The 21,897-nt window shown below is 40.4% G+C and overlaps 1 protein-coding gene across 2 annotated transcripts in view; it reads right to left on the reverse strand.

Moving 5' to 3' along the window:
• Window positions 1–21,897, reverse strand: part of usp43a (ubiquitin specific peptidase 43a) — a 302,210-nt gene that overhangs the window by 40,396 nt on the left and 239,917 nt on the right. The gene's annotated exons all lie outside the window — the stretch shown is intronic.

The raw sequence follows: 21,897 nt of genomic DNA on the forward strand, positions 1-21,897 counted from the left end.
AAACTATATTTACATCCAGCGTTTCCTTCCACCCACATTTAATGCGAAACAAACACTTACCAATCGACGGATTTAAGTTGATCCAGTGTCAATGTGAAAGTCCTGATCGGTTGGTCTGCAAATTTTACCGGCGATGCTTGCGCAGACATGCATGGCCGAATAGCGTCAATAGCTATTCGCTCAATAGCTTCAGTTTCTTCTTCAATTTCGTTTTCGCTATCTGCCTCCATACTCCAAACATCTGTTTCAATACATGCGTAATCTGTTGAATTGCTAAAACCGCTGAAATCCGAGTCTGAATCCGAGCTAATGTCGCTATATCTTGCTGTGCTATTCGCCATTGTTTGTATTGGAATCGTTATGTGACGTCACAGGGAAATGGACAGTGGCTTAAGCAAATAGCGAAAATCTAGCACTTCAAAGCTTTTTTTTTAGGGATATTCCGGGACGGGTAAAATTTTGAAAAAAACTTAAAAAAATAAAATAAGCCACTGGGAACTGATTTTTATTGGTTTTAACCCTTCTGAAATTGTGATAATGTTCCCCTTCAATGTGCCTTCATAAACTGCCTTAATGACAATACAACAGGGGTGTCAAACTCATTTCATTGACGGCCACATTGGAATTATGGCAGACCTCAGAGGGCCACATGTAACAATGAATACAGTATATATAAACATAGACACATAATAACCTTGTTATACAATTTGCAAAGGCAACTGTTTTTGATTAATTGTTCTGAAATCATAAGATGACCAGCAGATATTTAAGACTTTTCTTTTTCTTTTTTTTTTTTTAATAACACAAACAAAAATGCTTGGAACATCAGATAAGATTAAAGTGTAGAACATATGCAGTTGCATGTACAACATTTTTCTGTCAAAATTGACAGAATAAATACATTTGGCAAGAAAGGGCTTTTTTTTTTTTTTTTCTTCAGCCTTTTGCAGGCTACATTAACTATGTATCCATCCATCCATCCATTTTCTTCCGCTCTTTCCCCTTTGGGGTCGCGGGGGGCGCTGGTGTCTATCTCAGGTACAATCGGGCGGAAGGTAGAGTACACCCTGGACAAGTCGCCAACTATGTAGTGAGCCACATACTATACAATGATGTGGTGAGGCACATAAAATGTAGTGGTGGGCCACATAAAAAAATTATGTGGTGGGACACATACAATGATTCGGCGGGCCACATTTAAAATATGTGGCCGGACACATAAATGCCATGACGTATCACATAGAATCATGTAGGGGGCCACCATGAATTATGTGGCGGACTACATAAAATGACATGGCGTGCCACATTTAAAATGAAGTGGCGGACCACAATTAAAATATTGCAGCCCACATAAAATCACCTAAAGGGCCACTTAAATGACGGGGTGTGCCACGTTCAAAGGAAGTGGCGGCCCACATAAAATTACATGAAGGGCCACAAAAATGACATGGCATGCCACATTTAAAATGAAGTGGCGGACCACGATTGTCACACCCGGGTGAAGTATTGTCTGGTTTCATGTTGTCTTGTCATTTTCTGTTTTATTTTGAAAGGTTAACTCTCCCTCTCGTTTCAGGTCACTTGCCCTTCCTCCTGTTTCACTGGTCTGATGTCTCTCCTGATCGCCTGATTGTGCCCACCTGTGTCACCCTCCCTCATGTGTATAAATGTCTCGTCCTCCTCTTGTCTTGTGCCAGAGTATATCGTCTCGCTACGTGTCTCCAGCCTTATCCACAGCCTTGTCTACTGCCTTGAATCAGGTTCGCTAAGTATTGCCTTGCCTTATTTATTGATTTCTTTTTTTCCTCTGAGAAAGAGTGATTTTGTTTGCTAAAGTTTTTGGTCTCAATTGTCCCCCTTCTGCACCTGAGTCCTCAGTCTCGCCAAGGTTTACCAGTTTTCTTTGAAATCTCTGTGAACAGAGTGATTAAGGCAAGGCGGCTATAGAATCTATGATAACAAAAGACAAATGGGCAAAACGCAATAAACAGAAATTCACTCCATACGGAGGAAAAAGGCAATAGCAAAATTACACACGAATCTAATAACAAAAACAACAACAATCTATGATTAGCTAAAAAAAAGTAAATCACTCACGCAGAGGAGACCAGAAACTCTAAACAGAAAGTACGCTATAAGAAGCTGAGATAACTACAAAGTAAAGCTCTCCAAGAGGAGGGAAAAAAAAGATGGCAAAACACTGAAGTAAACACACAAAATTTTAGACCAAAAACTTTAGCAAACAAAATCAGTCTTTCTCAGAGGAAACAAAGAAATCAATAAGGTAAGGCAATACTTAGCGAACGTTATTCAAGGCTGTAGACAAGGCTGTGGATAAGGCTGGAGACACATAGCGAGACGATATACATATGTGGTCCTCTCCAAGGTTCTCATAGTCATCATTGTCACCGACGTCCCACTGGGTGTGAGTTTTCCTTGCCCTTATGTGGGCCTACCGAGGATGTCGTAGTGGTTTGTGTTGTGGTTTGTACAGCCCTTTGAGACACTAGTGATTTAGGGCTATATAAATGAACATTTAAAATGTGTCCCCCAGGGATCTATTTTAGGCCCCATCCTGTTCGTTCTTTATCTCCTCCCTCTTGGAGATATTTTTAAGAAACATGGAGTGTTTTATCATTTTTATGCAGATGACTGCCAAATTTATATGCCGATTTCAAAAAGCCACGGCCCCCTGACACCCCTTCTTAACTGTCTATGCGACGTCAAGGCTTGGTTAGCCCAGACTTTTTTAATAATGAATGAGGGAAAAACGGAAATTTTAGTTTTTGGTCCGGCCCTCACTGACTTGGGACCATTGCAAAATTATGTGCGTCCCAAAGTCACCAGCCTTGGCGTCACTATAGACAGCGATTTTAAACTAGACAAACAAGTCAATGGCGTTTTAAAATCGTGTTTTTATCACCTTCGTCTTTTAGTAAAGGTTAAACCGTTTTTATCTTTTAACCTTTTTGAACAAGTCGTGCATGCTTTTATTTCAAGTCGCCTGGACTACTGCAATGCACTTTATGCTGGCATTAGCCAAAAAGCTCTCTCCCGGTTGCAGTTGGTCCAGAACGCGGCAGCATGACTTTTAACAGGGGCCAGGAAACGCCAGCATATAACCCCAATTCTTCAGAGTTTGCACTGGCTCCCTGTTCATTTTAGAATTGATTTTAAAACATTGCTGTTTGTTTTTAAATCTTTACATGGACTGGCACCTCAATATATCTCGGACCTTATCCAAATTCACATTCCTGCGCGTGCTTTGAGGTCCGAGAGCCAGTTCCAGCTCGTGGTGCCCAAGACCAGACTTAAGACCAGGGAAGACAGGGCCTTCTCTGTGGTCGGCCCTAAGCTCTGGAACACTCTGCCGCTCCATGTTCAAACTGCTTCCACAGTGGAGTGTTTTAAGTCTTGTCTTAAGACCCACTTTTATTCTTTGGCTTTTAACACTACGTGAGTTGTGTGGTCCTCTGTTCTCTGTTGTCCTCTGTGTTTTTTATACACCTTGATTTCTATTTTACTGTTTTAATTGATTTTACCCTTTAAAATAGTTTTTAATCATATTTGTTTTTATATTGTTTTTATTGGTTTTATATTTATTTATTTTTTGTTTTTATTCAGTCATTGGTGGAGCATAATATATATATATATATATATATATCCTTTTTTTTAATTTTATTTTATTTATTTTTTTACAATTGTTTTTAACATGGCTGTGCAGCACTTTGGAAACGTTATTGTTGTTTAAATGTGCTATATAAATAAAGTGGATTGGATTGATTGGATTGAACATTGATTGATTGATTGATTGATTGAAAAATGCCCTGTGCTTGCGTTGTATTGGGCTTTTGGAATCATTACTTTTGTGAAAAGGAAAACAGTTTCTTCACAGTTCTTTGAAAAGAGTTATTTTAAGAAAATACGAAAAGAAAAGTGGCTCTCAGATATAGCACTCCAGTCCCAGAGTCGAAGAACGCACAAGTTTGCAGAGATCAGTCCATTAAAGGTTTGTTCAATATATATTACCATTTAAGTATCATCTTGATATTATTTGTATTTCATCTTGTTTCGAAATTCTTAAAACGCATTTTTGCTACGAGTGTTTCGAAAACTAACTCGGCGAGTCTTTGTATTGTCCTGTCTTGTTTAACTTTCTTGTTGCCCCTTCTTGCACTGTTCTCCAAAATCTAAACAATTGAATTGATCAACTGATCTCTCAACAAAATTGACAAGATCTCAGGTAGAGGGGAACCTTTTGTCCTGTCAGGACGGTTGTTGCTAAATAGACGATAGACTCTTGGGAGAGGAGGTGTGCCGCGTTCCTAGCGACCCTTTCAGTCAAAGAAGTTGACGACATCTACCTATTAGGAATCATGATAATAGAACATCTGCTGATTTAGAGTAAGCGTTGCCTTGATGTATCAACACATTGGAGGATACTGCCAGCCATTCAAATTATCCCAAAGCTGCCACAAATGACTGGAGCATGCGGACAGAACTCTGAACACTGAGACTTTTGTGATTTTGGATAACAACAGACCGTCCCCCTAAAGGATGAATTCGAGGACCCGAAATAGACAATTAAGAGTGAAAACTTTAAATTAGTTTTTGCTTGCTGAAACACAACCATTGTAATCTTGATTGTTTTCCCTGGTTGCGACGTGGCAAGGTCGTTGCTTCAAGATTCCCCTTGAGGACAGTGCAGCAAAGACGGAACAAATTCCTTTCCTGTCAACAACACCTGGACAGATAAACTCTGTTCCCTTGCAAACCTGAGGCCTACAGACTTAACATACACACACACACACCAGGGAGCATGGCTACATATGCACACATACTCCCCATCCCCACCTCACATCTTTGCCACCGCTTAAACCCCTTAGGGGTAATGGACGGCTAAACAGCGCTAAGATAGCAGCAGCTTGCCACAGTAACCCCCTACCCCTTTCTGGTCTGTTTCTGTGTAACATGTTTATGTGTGCTTCTCGGCTATCAAGTTTTTTACTTGGCCTCAGTCTGGAACCCCCCAAAAGCCCAATCTAAGATCGACTTTTTTTTTTTACCTCCCCAAACCCACCGTCCACCTTCTTCCGTATGTGGCGACCTGTCAGCGTACCTGGACAAAGATTGTCTAATTGTCACGCCTATGGTTCATGTTTTGTTTTGGTCATGCTATGTTTAGTTTTTTGGACATTTAGTTCTGTTTTGCATTTCCTTGTTTGTCTTACCATGCCAACTGATTTAGTTTTCTGTCATGTCTGATCATAAGTTTTGTATGGCCATATTACCCTGAGCATCCCCAATCTTATCTGTTCTCAAAGCTAAGCAGTGTCTGGCCTGGTTAGTACTTGGATGGGAGACTGCCTAGGAATACCAGGTGCTTTGGACTCTAAGTTCCTTTTTTTTCACTCCCTGTTTTGTTACTATGACAACCAATCAGTTCACCTGTCTTGTCTCACACCTGTTTTCACTTATCATGTTCATTATTTAAGCCACAGTTACCAGTTAGTCAGTCTGGCAACATCACCTCATTCACGCCCTCGATTATCTGCTTCGTGTCTTGCAATGCTGTCCATTTTGTCCACGTAAGTTTTTGTTTTTCATGCCACTGCGCAAGTGTTTTTGTTTCATGTTTGTAGTTTATAGCCTTTGTGCTAGTCTTATTTTTCATAGCCCAGTTTTTTGTACCGCCATTGTGCGCGCTTTTGTTGGTTCCTGTTTTTAGTTTTAGTGTTAAAATAAAGATGTCTTTACCTTCACACCGTTTCCACTCCATTCGCTTCGCACCTCGGGAAAACAAACCAAGACCAAGTCCAAGCCTGACACTAATCATGAAGAGGCTCGTGCTAAAATGTTATTTGTTGCACTTGTGCAATGACAATAAAGAGCTTCATCCACTTCTAAATAAAATACATAAAATGTAAGCGTAACCTAAAACCGCTAAAGGGGAACATTATCACCAGACGTATGTAAGCGTCAATATATACCTTGATGGTGCAGAAAAAAGACCATATATTTTTTTAACCGATTTCCGAACTCTAAATGGGTGAATTTTGGCGAATTAAACGCTTTTCTGTTTATCGCTCTTTTCGCGATGACGTCAGAACATGACGTCTCCGAGGTAATACAGCCGCCATTTTCATTTTCAACCGATTACAAACACCGGGTCTCAGCTCTGTTATTTTCCGTTTTTTCGACTATTTTTTGGAACTTTGGAGACATCATGCCTCGTTGGTGTGTTGTCGGAGGTTGTAACAACACTAACAGGGAGGGATTCAAGTTGCACCACTGGCCCGAAGATGCGAAAGTGTCTGCCGCCAGACCCCCATTGAATGTACCAAAGTGTCTCCACATTTTACCGGCGATGACAGACATGGCACAGAGATGTATGGATAACCTGCAGATGCATTTGCAACGATAAATTCAACAAAATCACAAAGGTGCGTTTTGTTGATGTTGACTTATGTGCTAATCAGACATATTTGGTTGCGGCGTGACTGACAGCTAATCGATGCTAACATGCTACGCTAATCGACGCTAACATGCTATCTACCGGCGGTGCTAAAGTAGACATGGCACTGAGATGTATGGATAACCTGCAGATGCATTTGCAACTATAAAGTCAACGAATTCACAAAGGTGAGTTTTGTTGATGTTGACTGCCAGCTAATCGATGCTAACATGCTATTTACCGGCGGTGCTAAAGCAGACATGGCACAGAGATGTATGGATAACCTACAGATGCATTTGCAACTATATTACGTTTACTTCCACCCACATTTAATGCGAAAAAAAACACTTACCAATCGAAGGATTTAAGTTGCTCCAGTGTCACGAGATGCGAAAGTCCTGATCGTTTGGTCCGCACATTTTACCGGCGATGCTAACGCAGCTATTCGGCCATGCTATGGCTATGAATAGCGTCAATAGCTATTCGCTCAATAGCTTCAGTTTCTTCTTCAATACTTTCATACTCCAACCATCCGTTTCAATACGTGCGTAATCTGTTAAATCGCTTAAGTCGCTGAAATCCGAGTCTGAATCCGAGCTAATGTCGCTATATCTTGCTGTGGTATTCGCCGTTGTTTCTTTACATAGGCAGCACTGTATGACGTCACAGGGAAATGGATAGTCGCATCGCAAATAGCGAAAATCAAGCACTTTAAAGCTTTTTTTAGGGATATTCGGGGACCGGTAAAATTTTGAAAAAAACTTCAAAAAATACAACAAGCCACTGGGAACTGATTTTTATTATTTTTAACCCTTTTGAAATTGTGATAATGTTCCCGTTTAAGCATTTACCAAAGGCAGCAATCCTTTATGATTGCTGCCTTTGGTAAATTATATCATGAAATGCAACCTTACCCGAGCAAAAAAATGCATGATTTATCCGAGAGAGTCTTGATTCCAATTGCCTTGACTCAAGAGACACACACAAAGACTTTTTTCAAAGTGCTTTTTTGTCGCATAGATTGACGTCTGGAGCACAAGACAACATATCTGGGAACATGATCGACAGATAATCCTGGCCTTCACTTGACAAGTCTTTGAGTTTTTTAGGTATACAGCAGGCAGTTGACTTGAACTTAATTAAAAAGACTGAACATAAGCTGGAGGTCCAGGTGGTGGGGGTAGAAGGGGATCAACCCCTTTTATCCGGACGCATACATTTGTCCAAATGTGGCCAGGTAGACGCATTGTGGGTTTCCCGGGCGTCGTCTACATCGCTAAAAGAAAAATCTAAGGAAGAGAATCCTTCTGAATTGATTAACGTGGACCCCGACTTATTGGGGTGTTACAATTCAATGGTCAATTGTACGGAATATGTGTTGGATCCGCTTTGGACTGGACTCTTGCGACTGTGTTGGATCCATTATGGATTGAACGTTCACAGTATCATGTTAGACCCGCTTGACATCCATTGCTTTCCTCCTCTCCAAGGTTCTCATAGTCATCATTGTCACCGATGTCCCACTGGGTGTGAGTTTTCCTTGCCCTTATGTGGGCCTACCGAGGATATCGTAGTGGTTTGTGCAGCCCTTTGAGACACTAGTGATTTAGGGCTATATAAGTAAACATTGAATGATTGATACTGTACTGTGCAATCTACTAATACAAGTTTCAATCAATCAATCAATCTGCCATCTTCCGCTAGTTTTTTTAATATATAAATCACTCGCCTGAATATTCCCTCTTCCCTCCTACGACTCTCTCGTCGTCACATGGGATGTCTGTTGTGATTTCCCTTCCTGGTTCCATGACCCGCCCTATCTTGCCTCTGATTGTCCCTAATGTTTTGCCCTAATCTTGACCAATCATGACTCATCATAGAAAACCAACCAACCAATCATGGATGTTCTTATACGTATACCAACCAATCATCATTAATGCTTCTCGTATATTTTGCCCCCTGCCCGTGGAGTTGCTATGCTACATAGTTTCGATTTTTAAGTTAATAATTTTTTAATGGAAAATCGTAGTTTTTACCTGCTGCAGCCTTAAACCAGAGTGGATTATCAAAAACGGTACTCATTACGGGAAAACCGTAATGATTGGCAGGTATGGCAAAGAGACGGATCAAGATTTTAGCAAACATTGTAGGTCGGAAAAAAACGAAGGAAAACAGAATTTTTTTTAAAAATATATTTTTACAGAGATAAAAAAGACGGATTTCTGACTATAGACGGAAAATCACACGCCAGGTGAAGGGATAGATTATGTTTCATAGTTTGATTTTTTGCTCCTATCTGCTTTTTGAGGTAAGATCTAGGCCCCTTGCATACTCAGATCGGTCACACTGTTTGTTGCACAGTAGCCATGTTGGTTTGGTAGCCCACAACTTTTTGACTTCTGTTCTAAAGTCACATGACTGAATACAACCTATTTGTACACTAGATGACTAGTAATAATTAATTCAAGCAATCCATTTAAATTTATTGGAATTGTACAAAAAGTGGATCAAGTTTCTTGACAATTAAATGTACAAAAACTGCCTTTTATTTCTTAACTGTCGACTTCTTGTACTGCCTTGCTCATGACTAACCCCGCAGAGCAAGGTTGCACCACAGCCACACTTAGCAGAGCAAAAATGCAGAGGACATCCTGGCCTTAGACATAGTTTAAAAAAATTAACAAAAATGATATCATGACACAAAAAAAATTGACATTGTCTAATTAGAAAAAAAAAATCCCGATTTATTGCTAAATCAATATTTTCTTTCCAGACCCTGTTAGTGAGACGAGTATTGTCTTCATCAGGTGTCCAAACTTTTTGACTTGGGGCTAAAAACATTTGGCCGGGGGCCGAAAGTCAATTGCATGTGATTTCCTTTTTTTGTTTGTTTTTTGAAACAGTACAACATTTGCATTTATTTGTTGGTATTTCTAAATGAATTCCAAGTTGATCAATATTGTGTTTAACTTAAAAAATAAATAAATCAAATTACATTTCTTAATTTAAGTACTTTATGGTTGTCGTATGCATGCTATCCCAGCCTCCCAAACCTGACCTTCTGACAAAATGCAGCATTTTGCATGTGTTAATCATGAAGCTAACCTTTCCTTCAACAATCAATGTGTGTTCTGTTACTATGGTTACAGTAAAGGCCAAGCTCAAATAGATCATCAAGACTTATTCAAACTCAGGACTTGGGTAAAATGGAGAACAAGTTTGGATTGAATCTGCTTAAAGAGAAGAGGATAATAGTATATGAGTCATTTCAAAACAACTGGAGCTGTTTTGTGGGCTGCTATGACGCTCCGTAGGTTGTCGTTTTTTTAATGACTGTCACTCACGCCCCCCCCCCCCCCCCTTGTGTTGAAAGCAAGGCTAACTTCCAGACAAGTACAGTATTCTACAGGATATGCAGAACAGAGCATTCCACAGCCAGATGTGTGGTAGCACAACTTACGTGTCATTTAACAGTATGATATACATGGACACATATGTATGTGTGTCATACTTGCCAACCTTGAGACCGCCGATTTTGGGGGATGGGGGGGCGGGGGGCGTGGTCTAATTGAATTTCCGACGGCACCCATCAAATACACAGTAATAAAAACACAGTTGTTCTACTAACTGTACTGTGCTTGCTGGTTACTAAAAAAAACAACATCAATTACCTCTCACTATTTGAGTAACCTTTGTTCTGCCATTTGCGTATTGGCGAGCGATCTCCGAATCCAGGAACATCCTTCACGGATTTGTTGTAGGCATCCGTAAATGAGAACGGGACGTTGCTTCCAGCTAACAGCATCGCCATCTTTGTCTCAGAATAAGTTACACCATCGGGTCTCCATTTTGCAAGGTGGGCCATAATACTGGGTTGTGAGCGATGTTGCGCTGCGGACGCATTGTGTTTCGCTGACCGTTCATGGCTGAATATCCGTTTGGCCGCCGTGTTAAATGGAGAAGTCTGTTCTACAAAATTTACAGGCAACACACCCCTTCCCTTCGAACTCTCCTGGATAAACTGAAATTCTTGTTTCCAATCGTTCTGGAACTTGCAAGCGTATTTCTTCATTTTGCCTGTCGACGGTGTAATATATTGGGTTGGAGTCAGTAACCAGGCGACGTGATGAAGTTACGTCTCTTTACTGTGGGCTTCAGAATAACAAACTCCCTAATGCATGTTCCTTGACTGCACTTAAATATAGAACATATTTACATTCTATTCTATGTACAGTAGATGGCAGTATTGTCCTGTTTAAGAGGGTCACAACATTGAGTCAGGTCTGACTCAATGTTGGGGGGCGTAGCCTCCAGCTCCGCTTCAATTTCGGAAGATTTTCAGGAGAAAATTTGTCCCGGGAGGTTTTCGGAAGGAGCGCTGAATTTCGGGAGTCTCCCGGAAAATCTGGGAGGGTTGGCAAGTAGGATGTGTGTATGTACTGTATATATTAAGTGGTATCTCCAGTTTCCATAGGATTAGTTTTATGACGGACATTTTTACCCCAAATTAGCGACCGATTCAGTATGCCGTTTCGGTTACTGCACGGCCATAAATTGCGCGTGACAAACTAGTCTATCTGCCCAAGTTTCATCGCACAAAATAATTACTGCAAACCATTACATTGTGACACCAAACCTGTAAAACTTGTTCTGTTTAGGTTTCTCTAAGGTTACAGTTTCATACTTAGCACTATTTTTATACACTTTATTACAAACCCTGTTTCCAAATGAGTAGGGAAATTGTGTTAGATGTAAATATAAACGGAATACAATAATTTGCAAATCATTTTCAACCCATATTCAGTTGAATATGCTACAAAGACAACATATCTGATGTTCAAACTGATAAACAATTTATTTTATTTTTTTTTGCAAATAATCATTAACTTTAGAATTTGATGCCAGCAACACACGACAAAGAAGTTGGGAAGAGTGGCAATAAATACTGATAAAATTGATGAATGCTCATCAAACACTTATTTGGAACATCCCACAGGTGTGCAGGCTAATTGGGAACAGGTGGGTGCCATGATTGGGTATAAAAGCAGCTTCCATGAAATGCTCAGTAATTCACAAACAAGGATGGGGCGAGGGTCACCACTTTGTAAGCAAATTGTCGAACAGTTTTAGAACAACATTTCTCAACGAGCTATTGCAAGGAATTTAGGGATTTTACCATCTACGGTCCGTAAAATCCTCAAAAGGTTCAGAGAATCTGGAGAAATCACTGCACGTAAGCGATGATTTTATTGAGCTTTGATCCCTCAGACGGTACGGCATCAAAAGCCGACATCAGTGTGGAAAGGATATCACCACATGGGCTCAGGAATTCTTCATAAAACCACTGTCAGTAACTACAGTTGGTTGCTACATCTGTAAGTGCAAGTTAAAACTCTACTACGTAAAGCCAAACCCATTTATCAACAGCATCCAGAAACGCCGCCGGCTTCGCTGGGCCCGAGCTCATCCAAGATGGACTGATGCAAAGTGGAAAAGTTTTCTTTGGTCTGACGAGTCCACATTTCAAATTATATTTGGAAACTGTGGACGTTGTGTCCTCCGGAACAAAGAGAAAATAACCATCCGGATTGTTATAGGCGCAAAGTTGAAAAGCCAGCATCTGTGATGGTATTGGGGTGTATTAGTGTCCAAGGCATGGATAACTTACACATCTGTGAAGGCACCATTAATGCTGAAAGGTACATACAGGTTTTGGAGCAACATCTGTTCTCATCCAAGCAACGTTATCATGGACGCCCCTGCTTATTTCAGCAAGACAATGCCAAGCCACGTGTTACAACAGCATGGCTTCGTAGTAAAGGAGTGCAGGTACTTTCCTGGCCCGCCTGCAGTCCAGACCTGTCTCCCATCGAAAATATGCGGCGCATAATGAAGCGTAAAATACGACAGCGGAGACCCCGAACTTTTGAACGACTGAAGCTCTACATAAAACAAGAATGGGAAAGAATTCCACTTTAAAAGCTTCAACAATTAGTTTCCTCAGTTCCCAAATGTTTATGGAGTGTTGTTAAAAGAAAAGGTGATGTAACACAGTGGTGAACATGCCCTTTCCCAACTACTTTGGCATGTGTTGCAGCCATGAAATTCTAAGTTAATTATTATTTGCAAAAAAAAAATAAAGTTTATGAGTTTGAAAATCAAATATCTTATTTTTGTAATGCATTCAATTGAATATGAGTTGAAAAGGATTTGCAAATCATTAAATTCCGTTTATATTTACATCTAACACAATTTCCCAACTCATATGGAAATGGGGTTTGTAAGTATTTCTTACACCTTAAAGAGGTTATTGATAAATATTTATTGTGATTTTTAGAATTTTGTTTACATTGACTGATTGCTTTCCATGCTTGTATTGATATTTAATCTGCTTTCTGCCTTGATAGCTGGGGGGATTATATTCAGAGGAAGGTTACATTGGAAGTAAATATGTTAACATTTATTATATTTTTCTCCTCTATATTTCTATAGGTCATAAAAATATCAATAATTATCAATCCATCCATCCATCCATTTTCTACAGTTTGTCCCTTTCGGGGTCGCAGGGGGTGCTGGAGCCTCTCGGGCGGAAGGCGGGGTACACCCTGGACAAGTCGCCACCTTATTGCTGGACCAATACAGATAGACAACATTCACATTCACACACTAGGGACAATTTAGTGTTGCCAATCAACATCGATCAATGTAAAAAACATACAGTGATACAGTTTTCAGCCATACTATTTGGTTATGTTTTTCCCAATTGTGACATCTGTGGACTATCCATATACTGTATGTTGTGGGGCAAATTGGCTCGTACATTGCACATGCTTCCTATGCTGTTGCCATTTCTAATACAAAGTAAAAATCTGTTAGTGGTCTCGCTATGGAAGCGCTAAAAACTACAACAAAGATGGCGGGGAGAAGACCCATTGACATTTAGGGTTGGGTAAAAAAATAAAAAAAATAATAAATTATGGGTTGATATCTTTTCAATTCCAACAACAAGCCCTCTGAGACAAAACAAAACAAACTGAGGGACTTGGTTGCTATCATTACCACCCGATTCTCAGTGGGCCATCGCAACATTTGTTGGTAAAGATTTTTGCCCACGTTTGCCGGATTCAAGCGAAATTAACCACTCTATGTTCTCTGCTTGACACTCAACATCAAGGGTTGGAATTGGGGGTAAAATCACCAAAAATGATTCCTGGGTGCGGCCACAGGCTGATGCTCACTGCTCCCCTCGCCTCCCAAGGGGTGATCAAGGGTGATGGGTCAAATGCAAAGAATAATTTGGCCACACCTAGAGTGTGTGTGACAATCATTGGTACTTTAACTCTAACTTAATGATCATGCAACGTAAACATCTGGCAGAAAATGTTTTTTATTCCAAATCCCGTTTCCATATGAGTTGGGAAATTGTGTTACATGTAAATATAAACGTAATACAATGATTTGCAAATCCTTTTCAACCCATATTCAATTGAATGCACTACAAAGACAAGATATTTAATGTTGAAACTCGTATTTTTTTATTAAAAAAAAAAAAAAATTTTACTTAAATTTTATGGCTGCAACACGTGCCAAAGTAGTTGGGAAAGGGCATGTTCACCACTGTGTTACATCACCTTTTCTTTTAACAACACTCAATAAACCTTTGGGAACTGAGGAAACAAATTATTGAAGCTTTGAAAGTGGAATTCTTTCTCATTCTTGTTTTATGTAGAGCTTCAGTCGTTCAACAGTCCGGGGTCTCCGCTGTCGTATCTTACGCTTGATAATGCGCCACACATTTTCCATGGGAGACAGGTCTGGACTGCAGGCTGGCCAGGAAACTACCCCCACTCTTTTTTATACGACGCCACACTGTTGTAACACGTGCTGAATGTGGCTTGGCATTGTCTTGCTGAAATAAGCAGGGGCGTCTATGAAAAAGACAGTGCTTAGATGGCAGCATATGTTGTTCCAAAACCTTTATGTACATTTCAGCATTAATGGTGCCTTCACAGATGTGTAAGTTACCCATGCCTTGGGCACTAATGCACCCCCATACCATCACAGATGCTGGCTTTTGAACTTTGCGTCAATAACAGTCTGGATGGTTCGCTTCCCCTTTGGTCCGGATGACACGATGTCGAATATTTCCAAAAACAATTTGAAATGTGGACTCTTCAGACCATAGAACACTTTTCAGTCCATCTTAGATGATCTCAGACCCAGAGAAGCCGGCGGCGTTTCTGGATGTTGTTGATGAATGGATTTCGCTTTGCATAGTAGAGCTTTAACTTGCCCTTACAGATGTAACGACGAACTGTATTTAGTGACAGTGGTTTTCTGGTGTTCCTGAGCCCATGTGGTGATATCCTTTAGAGATTGATGTCGGTTTCTGATACAGTGCCGTCTGAGGGATCTAAGGTCACGGTCATTAAATGTTGGTTTCCGGCCATGCCGCTTACGTGGAGGGATTTCTCCAGATTCTCTGAACCTATTGATGATATTATGGACCGTAGATGTCGAAATCCCTAAATTTCTAGCAATTGCACTTTGAGAAACGTTGTTCTTAAACTGTTTGACTATTTGCTCACGCAGTTGTGGGCAAAGGGGTGTACCTCGCCCCATCCTTTCTTGTGAAAGACTGAGCATTTTTTGGGAAGCTATTTTTATACCCAATCATGGCACCCACCTGTTCCCAATTAGCCTGCACACTTGTGGGATGTACCAAATAAGTGTTAGATGAGCATTCCTCAACTTTATCAGTATTTATTTCCACCTTTCCCAACTTCTTTGTCACGTGTTGCTGGCATTAAAATTCTAAAGTTAATGATTATTTGCAAAAAAAAAATGTTTATCAGTTTGAACATCAAATATGTTGTCTTTGTAGCATATTCAACTGAATATGATGAAAATGATTTGCAAATCATTGTATTACATTTATATTTACATCAACACAATTTCCCAACTCATATGGAAACAGGGTTTGTATATTTTTAATTGAGTCTTGTAGGATGACAGTTGATGTTATGCAGTGTCTATGAAGAAAGGACAGCAACCGTGACTTGTCAGGTACTTTAGTTAGAAAATATCCTCGCACACGGCACTATCGTTAAGTGCACAAAAAATACGCAAAAGCACTCTCAGCCTTGAAAACAAAATCGCTGTGCATGTTACGTCCAACGTGACTGCGCTAACACAAAAAAAGGCCTCAACAAAAATGTCTTAATGCAGTTTGCAGTAATGGAAGAGTGCAATACAAGTACACTTTCATGTGCAATTCCTTTTTTCAAAATTGCACTTTTGAGACAGTCTTGTTTACCGTTGACGTTTAAACTGTCCAAAGTTGTTTATGATGAAGAGAAAGAAAATGAAATTCATTTGTATTTTGCAACAGAACAAAAAGCGCGGATCTAATAGAATCGTAATGAATGAAATTAGAACCTGAAGAATCAAAATCAAATCACTTTAACCTTTCTTACCTATTGGTACCTGATGTTGTGCATAAGTCCCGAAAATGTGAAATGAAAGCGTGGAGGCATTGCTGAGATATTTATAAAACAATTTCCTCCAAACGGTCCGTTTAGAACATGGGTGTCAAACTCTGGCCCGCGGGCCATATTTGGCCCGCTGTGTAATTTCATTTGGCCCTTGAGGCAATATCAAATTAAACATTAGTGTTAGCCTGCCGGTATTATACAGCGGTGATGCCGCTCTAACACCGCTAATCCTCATACTTGCCGAGACTCCCGAAGTTCATTGCCGCTCCCGAAAATCTCTCGGAGCAACCATTCTCCTAAATTTCTCCCGATTTCCATCCAATCCAATCCATCCATCCATCCATTTTCTACCGCTTATTCCCTTTTGGGGTCCCAATCCAATCCAATCCACTTTATTTATATAGCACATTTAAACAACAATAACGCCTCCAAAGTGCTGCACAGCCGTGTTAAAAACAATTGTAAAAAAAATCTATATATATATAAAACCAATAAAAACAATATAAAAACAAATATGATTAAAAACTATTTTAAAGGGTAAAATCAATTAAAACAGTAAAATAGAAATCAAAGTGTATAAAAAACACAGAGGACAACAGAGAACAGAGGACCACACAACTCACATAGTGTTAAAAGCCAAAGAATAAAAGTGGGTCTTAAGACGAGACTTAAAACACTCCACTGTGGAAGCAGTTTGAACATGGAGCGGCAGAGTGTTCCAGAGCTTAGGGCCGACCACAGAGAAGGCCCTGTCTCCCCTGGTCTTAAGTCTGGTCTTGGGCACCACGAGCTGGAACTGGCTCTCGGACCTCAAAGCGCGCGCAGGAATGTAAATTTGGATGAGGTCCGAGATATATTGAGGTAGTCCATGTAAAGATTTAAAAACAAACAGCAATGTTTTAAAATCAATTCTAAAATGAACAGGGAGCCAGTGCAAACTCTGAAGAATTGGGGTTATATGCAGGCGTTTCCTGGCCCCTGTTAAAAGTCATGCTGCCGCGTTCTGGACCAACTGCAACCGGGAGAGAGCTTTTTGGCTAATGCCAGCATAAAGTGCATTGCAGTAGTCCAGGCGACTTGAAATAAAAGCATGCACGACTTGTTCAAAAAGGTTCAAAGATAAAAACGGTTTAACCTTTACTAAAAGACGAAGGTGATAAAAACACGATTTTAAAACGCCATTGACTTGTTTGTCTAGTTTAAAATCGCTGTCTATAGTGACGCCAAGGCTGGTGACTTTGGGACGCACATAATTTTGCAATGGTCCCAAGTCAGTGAGGGCCGGACCAAAAACTAAAATTTCCGTTTTTCCCTCATTCATTATTAAAAAATTCTGGGCTAACCAAGCCTTGACGTCACATAGACAGTTAAGAAGGGGTGTCACCCGGACAACAATATTGTTTTAATGGCAATTCCTTTAGCCTTCTCTACAACCTTGCATCACGTCCGCTTTTCCTACATGGAAACATTGTACAGTCCTAGTCACACATAAGTTAATGCAAGGCATGCTTGATCAGGTCACACTCAGGGTGGCTGAATAAACAATTTTAACGCTGTTACAAATATGCGCCACACTGTGAAGCCACACCAAACAAGAATGACAAACACATTTCGGGAGAACATCCGCAGCGTAACACGACATAAACACAACTGAACAAATACTCAGAACCCCTTGCAGCACTAACTCTTCTGGGACGCTACAATATATAATTTGATATGCCATTGATATTTTTTAATTATTATTATTATTATGTTTATTTGAAACTCTATTTTGCATGTGACTATAAAGTTATATAAGCCTTGCTTGTTCAATATTCATTGCAAAACTTGTTTGGGTCCCTATTAAAAGGTTAATTTGTTCAACCTTGGCCCGCGGCTTTGTTCAGTTTAAAATTTTGGCCCACTCTGTATTTGAGTTTGACACCCCGGTTTAGAATGTACACTATTGGTGATGTCACCAATTTGGAACATTATAAGACGATTATCCATATAAGTATAAATGTCTACATTTTTAATTCTAAGAGAGACAAAACTCAAATAGAATTTGACAATCCAAGAAAATATTTTAAAGACTTGGTCTTCAGTTGTTTAAATAAATTCATTTATTTTTTCACTTTGCTTCTCATAACTTTCAGACAGACAATTCTAGAGAAAAAATACGACCTTAAAAATGATTTCACGATTTTTAAACACATATACCTATTAACTTTTAAATTCCTTCCTCTTCTTTCCTGACAATTTCAATCAATGTTCAAGTATTTTTATTTTTTTATTGTAAAGAATAATAAATACATTTTGATTTAATTCTTCATTTTAGCTTCTGTTTTTTCAACGAAGAATGTTTGTGAAATATTTCTTCAAATTAGAATTTAAAAAAAATATTCTGGCAAATCTAGAAAATTTGTAAAATCAAATTTAAATCTTATTTCAAAGATTTTTTAATTTATTTTAAAATTGTTGTTCTGGAAAAACTAGAAGAAATAATGATTTGTCTTTGTTGGAAATATAACTTGGTCCAATTTGTTATATATTCTAACAAAGTGCAGATTGGATTTTAACCTATTTAAAACATGTCATCAAAATTCAAAAATTAATCCTAATCAGGGAAAATTACTAATCATGTTCCATAAATTCTTTTTTTTTTTTTTTTTCCACAAGGATTCGATGTAGCTAGTTTTTCTCTTCATTTTCTTTTGGTTGAATTTTGAATTTTAAAGAGTCGAAATTTAAGATAAACTATGTTTCAAAATCTAATTTTAATTTTTTTCGTGTTTTCTCTTGTCCACCCAGATCGCTTCCTTCCTTAGAGCCGACAACAAACCACAGTGAGCCGCTTATCTCGCTATATTAAATTAAAGTTAAAGTACCACTGATAGTCACACACGCACTAGGTGTGGTGAAAATACCCTCTGCATTTGACCCATCACCTTGTTCCACTCCCTGGGAGGTGAGGAGAGCGGTGACCCCCCAATTCCAACCTTTGAGTTCCAAGCAGGGAGGTAATGGGTCCCATTTTTTTTAGTCTTTGGTATGACTCGGCCGGGATTTGAACTCACGACCTACCGATCTCAGGACGGACCCTCTAACCCCAAAACCACTGAGATTATCTGGGATTATGTGTTGTGATGAAAGTCACTCAAAACAGGAGGTCACCGATGTCCATAGTGCACAATAAAAACAAGAAAGCTAAAAAAAAAAATAAAAAAATAAAAGCTGACGGGCGGGGGTGAAGTGTCACTCAGCGTGAGGGGGTGTGGCGAGGAGAGGCTCATTTGCATCTAACAGCTCCGCCTCTCAAAACGAACCGTTTTGAAAGGAAGCAAAAAAAGTGACTTGAAAATAGGTCTGTAAAACAAAATCTATGCACATTTTTCACCAAAGAACCGCCATTGCATGTTACGTAGACCAGTGGTCCCCAACCTTTTTGTAGCTGCGGACCGGCCAACGCTTGATCATTTGTCCCGTGGCCCGGCGATAGGGGGTGTGGGGGGGTTTGGTGGGGTTTAAATTTGTATTTATTTATTAATTTTTGTCATGAAAAAGGTAGGTTTTTTTCAGTTCTGCACTAATTGTAAGTGTATCTTGTGTTTTCTATGTTGATTTTATTAAAAAATAAATAAATAAATAAATTAGAAAGAATTCTTCTGTGGCCCGGTACCAATCGAGGGTGGTTGGGGACCACTGACGTAGACCACGATGAAGTGTTTTAAATGTAGAACAAAAATCATGATTTGACCCCCTTTAAGGAAACTGGCCATGATACCCAGCCTCATGGACATTAACAGTTGTGACTGATTGTGAGCCTTGTAAAACATGGCGAGAATAAGAATAAGGAATGTGATGAAGTGTGAAAGACTCTAATAAGCTGACCACAGCTGTTTGGAAGAAAATATTTCCAATTTAACACATTATTAATGCCTGTGCGAAATAAATCGTGGCAGCTGTTTATGTTCAAATATGCACTCTCCAGGTTGTAAGTTTAATACAAAACACAACTTGCAAGGACAAGTATTGTTACTATATCATGTACACAACATGACCTTGGCCTTATACTGTGTATGTGTGTATATATACAGTATATACATATACATATGTACAGTATATAATAATTTCTTCAAGCTCAACACTGTACACTACCTCCCACAGACAAGGGAGAGGCGGCTGACTGGGAGACGCAAATGCTCTGTACTTTTCCCTACGTCTGTGTACCGCTCCGTACAGCAGCGTGTAAAAGTCATTAATTTTACTTTTGAAACAGACATTGGTAATTTCCGATATTACATTTTAAAGTGTTTATCGGCCGATTACATCGGCAGGCCGATATTATCGGACATCTCTAAATTTCATTTATGATTACCACATGATTTCATTTGACACAATAACACAAGAAAAGGACTCAGATTTCCCTCGCCCGGACGTGGGTCACCGGAGCCCCCTCTGGAGCCATCGTGGGGCACGATGGCAAGCGCCTGGTGGCCGGGCCTGTCCACATGGACCTATGTTGCCAAAGAGGCAACATGGGTCCCCCCTCCAATGGGCTCACCACCCATAGCAGGGGCCATAGAGGTCGGGTGCAGTGTGAGCTGGGCGGCAGCCGAAGGCAGGGCACTTGGTGGTCCGATCTTTGGCTACATATAAGAATAATAATAATAATAATAATAATAGATTTTATTTGTAAAAATCACTTTACGTTGAGCAAACAACCTCAAAGTGCCACAGTGTAAAAAATAGTAATAATAAAAATAAATAAAATACAAAACTAGAAACAGCCCAAAAGCTACAACCAGCATGCATGTCTATAGAAAAGCTTTTTTAAAAAGATGGGTTTTTAAGCCTTTTTTAAAAGCATCCACAGTCTGAGGTGCCCTCAGGTGGTCAGGGAGAGCGTTCCACAGACTGGGAGCAGCGGAGCAGAAACCCCGGTCTCTTGGGACGTGGAACGTCACCTCACTGGGGGGGAATGAGCCTGAGCTAGTGCGCGAGGTAGAAAAGTTCCGGCTGGATATAGTCGGACTCACCTCGACGCACAGCAAGGGCTTTGGAACCACTTCTCTCGAGAGGGACTGGACTCTCTTCCACTCTGGCGTTGCCGGCAGTGATAGGCGACGAGCTGGGTTAGCAATTCTTGTTTCCCCTTGGCTCAAAGCCTGTAAGTTGGAGTTCAACCCAGTGGGCGAGAGGGTAGCCTCCCTCCACCTTCGGGTGGGTGGATGGGTCCTGACTGTTGTTTGTGCTTATGCACCAAACAGCAGTTCAGAGTACCCACCCTTTTTGGATACACTCGAGGGAGTACAGGAAAGTTCTCCCCCGGGTAATTGCCTTCTCCTACTTGGGGACTTCAAAGCGCATGTTGGCAACGACAGTGAAACCTGGAGAGGAGTGATTGGTAAGAATGGCCGCCCGGATCTGAACCCGAGTGGTGTTTTGTTATTGGACTTTTGTGCTCGTCACAGACTGTCCATAACAAACACCATGTTCAAACATAAGGGTGTCCATATGTGCACTTGGCACCAGGACACCCTGGGCCGCAGTTCCATGATCGACTTTGTAGTTGTGTCCTCGGATTTGCGGCCTCATATTTTGGACACTCGGGTGAAGAGAGGGGCGGAGCTTTCAACCGATTACTACCTGGTGGTGAGTTGGCTGCGATGGTGGGGGAGGATGCCAGACAGACCTGGCAGGCCCAAACGCATTGTGAGGGTTTGCTGGGAACATCTGGCAGAGTCTCCTGTCAGAGAGAGTTTCAATTCCCACCTTCATAAAAACTTTGAAAATGTCACGAGGGGGGTGCTGGACATTGAGTCCGAGTGGACCATGTTCCGCACCTCTATTGTTGAGGCGGCTGACTGGAGCTGTGGGCGCAAGGTAGTTGGTGCTTGTCGTGGCGGTAATCCTCGAACCCGTTGGTGGACACCAGCGGTGAGGGATGCCGTCAAGCTGAAGAAGGAG

The sequence above is a fragment of the Nerophis ophidion genome, linkage group LG01 (assembly GCF_033978795.1).
Source record: "Nerophis ophidion isolate RoL-2023_Sa linkage group LG01, RoL_Noph_v1.0, whole genome shotgun sequence".
Taxonomy (NCBI): Eukaryota; Metazoa; Chordata; class Actinopteri; order Syngnathiformes; family Syngnathidae; genus Nerophis; species Nerophis ophidion.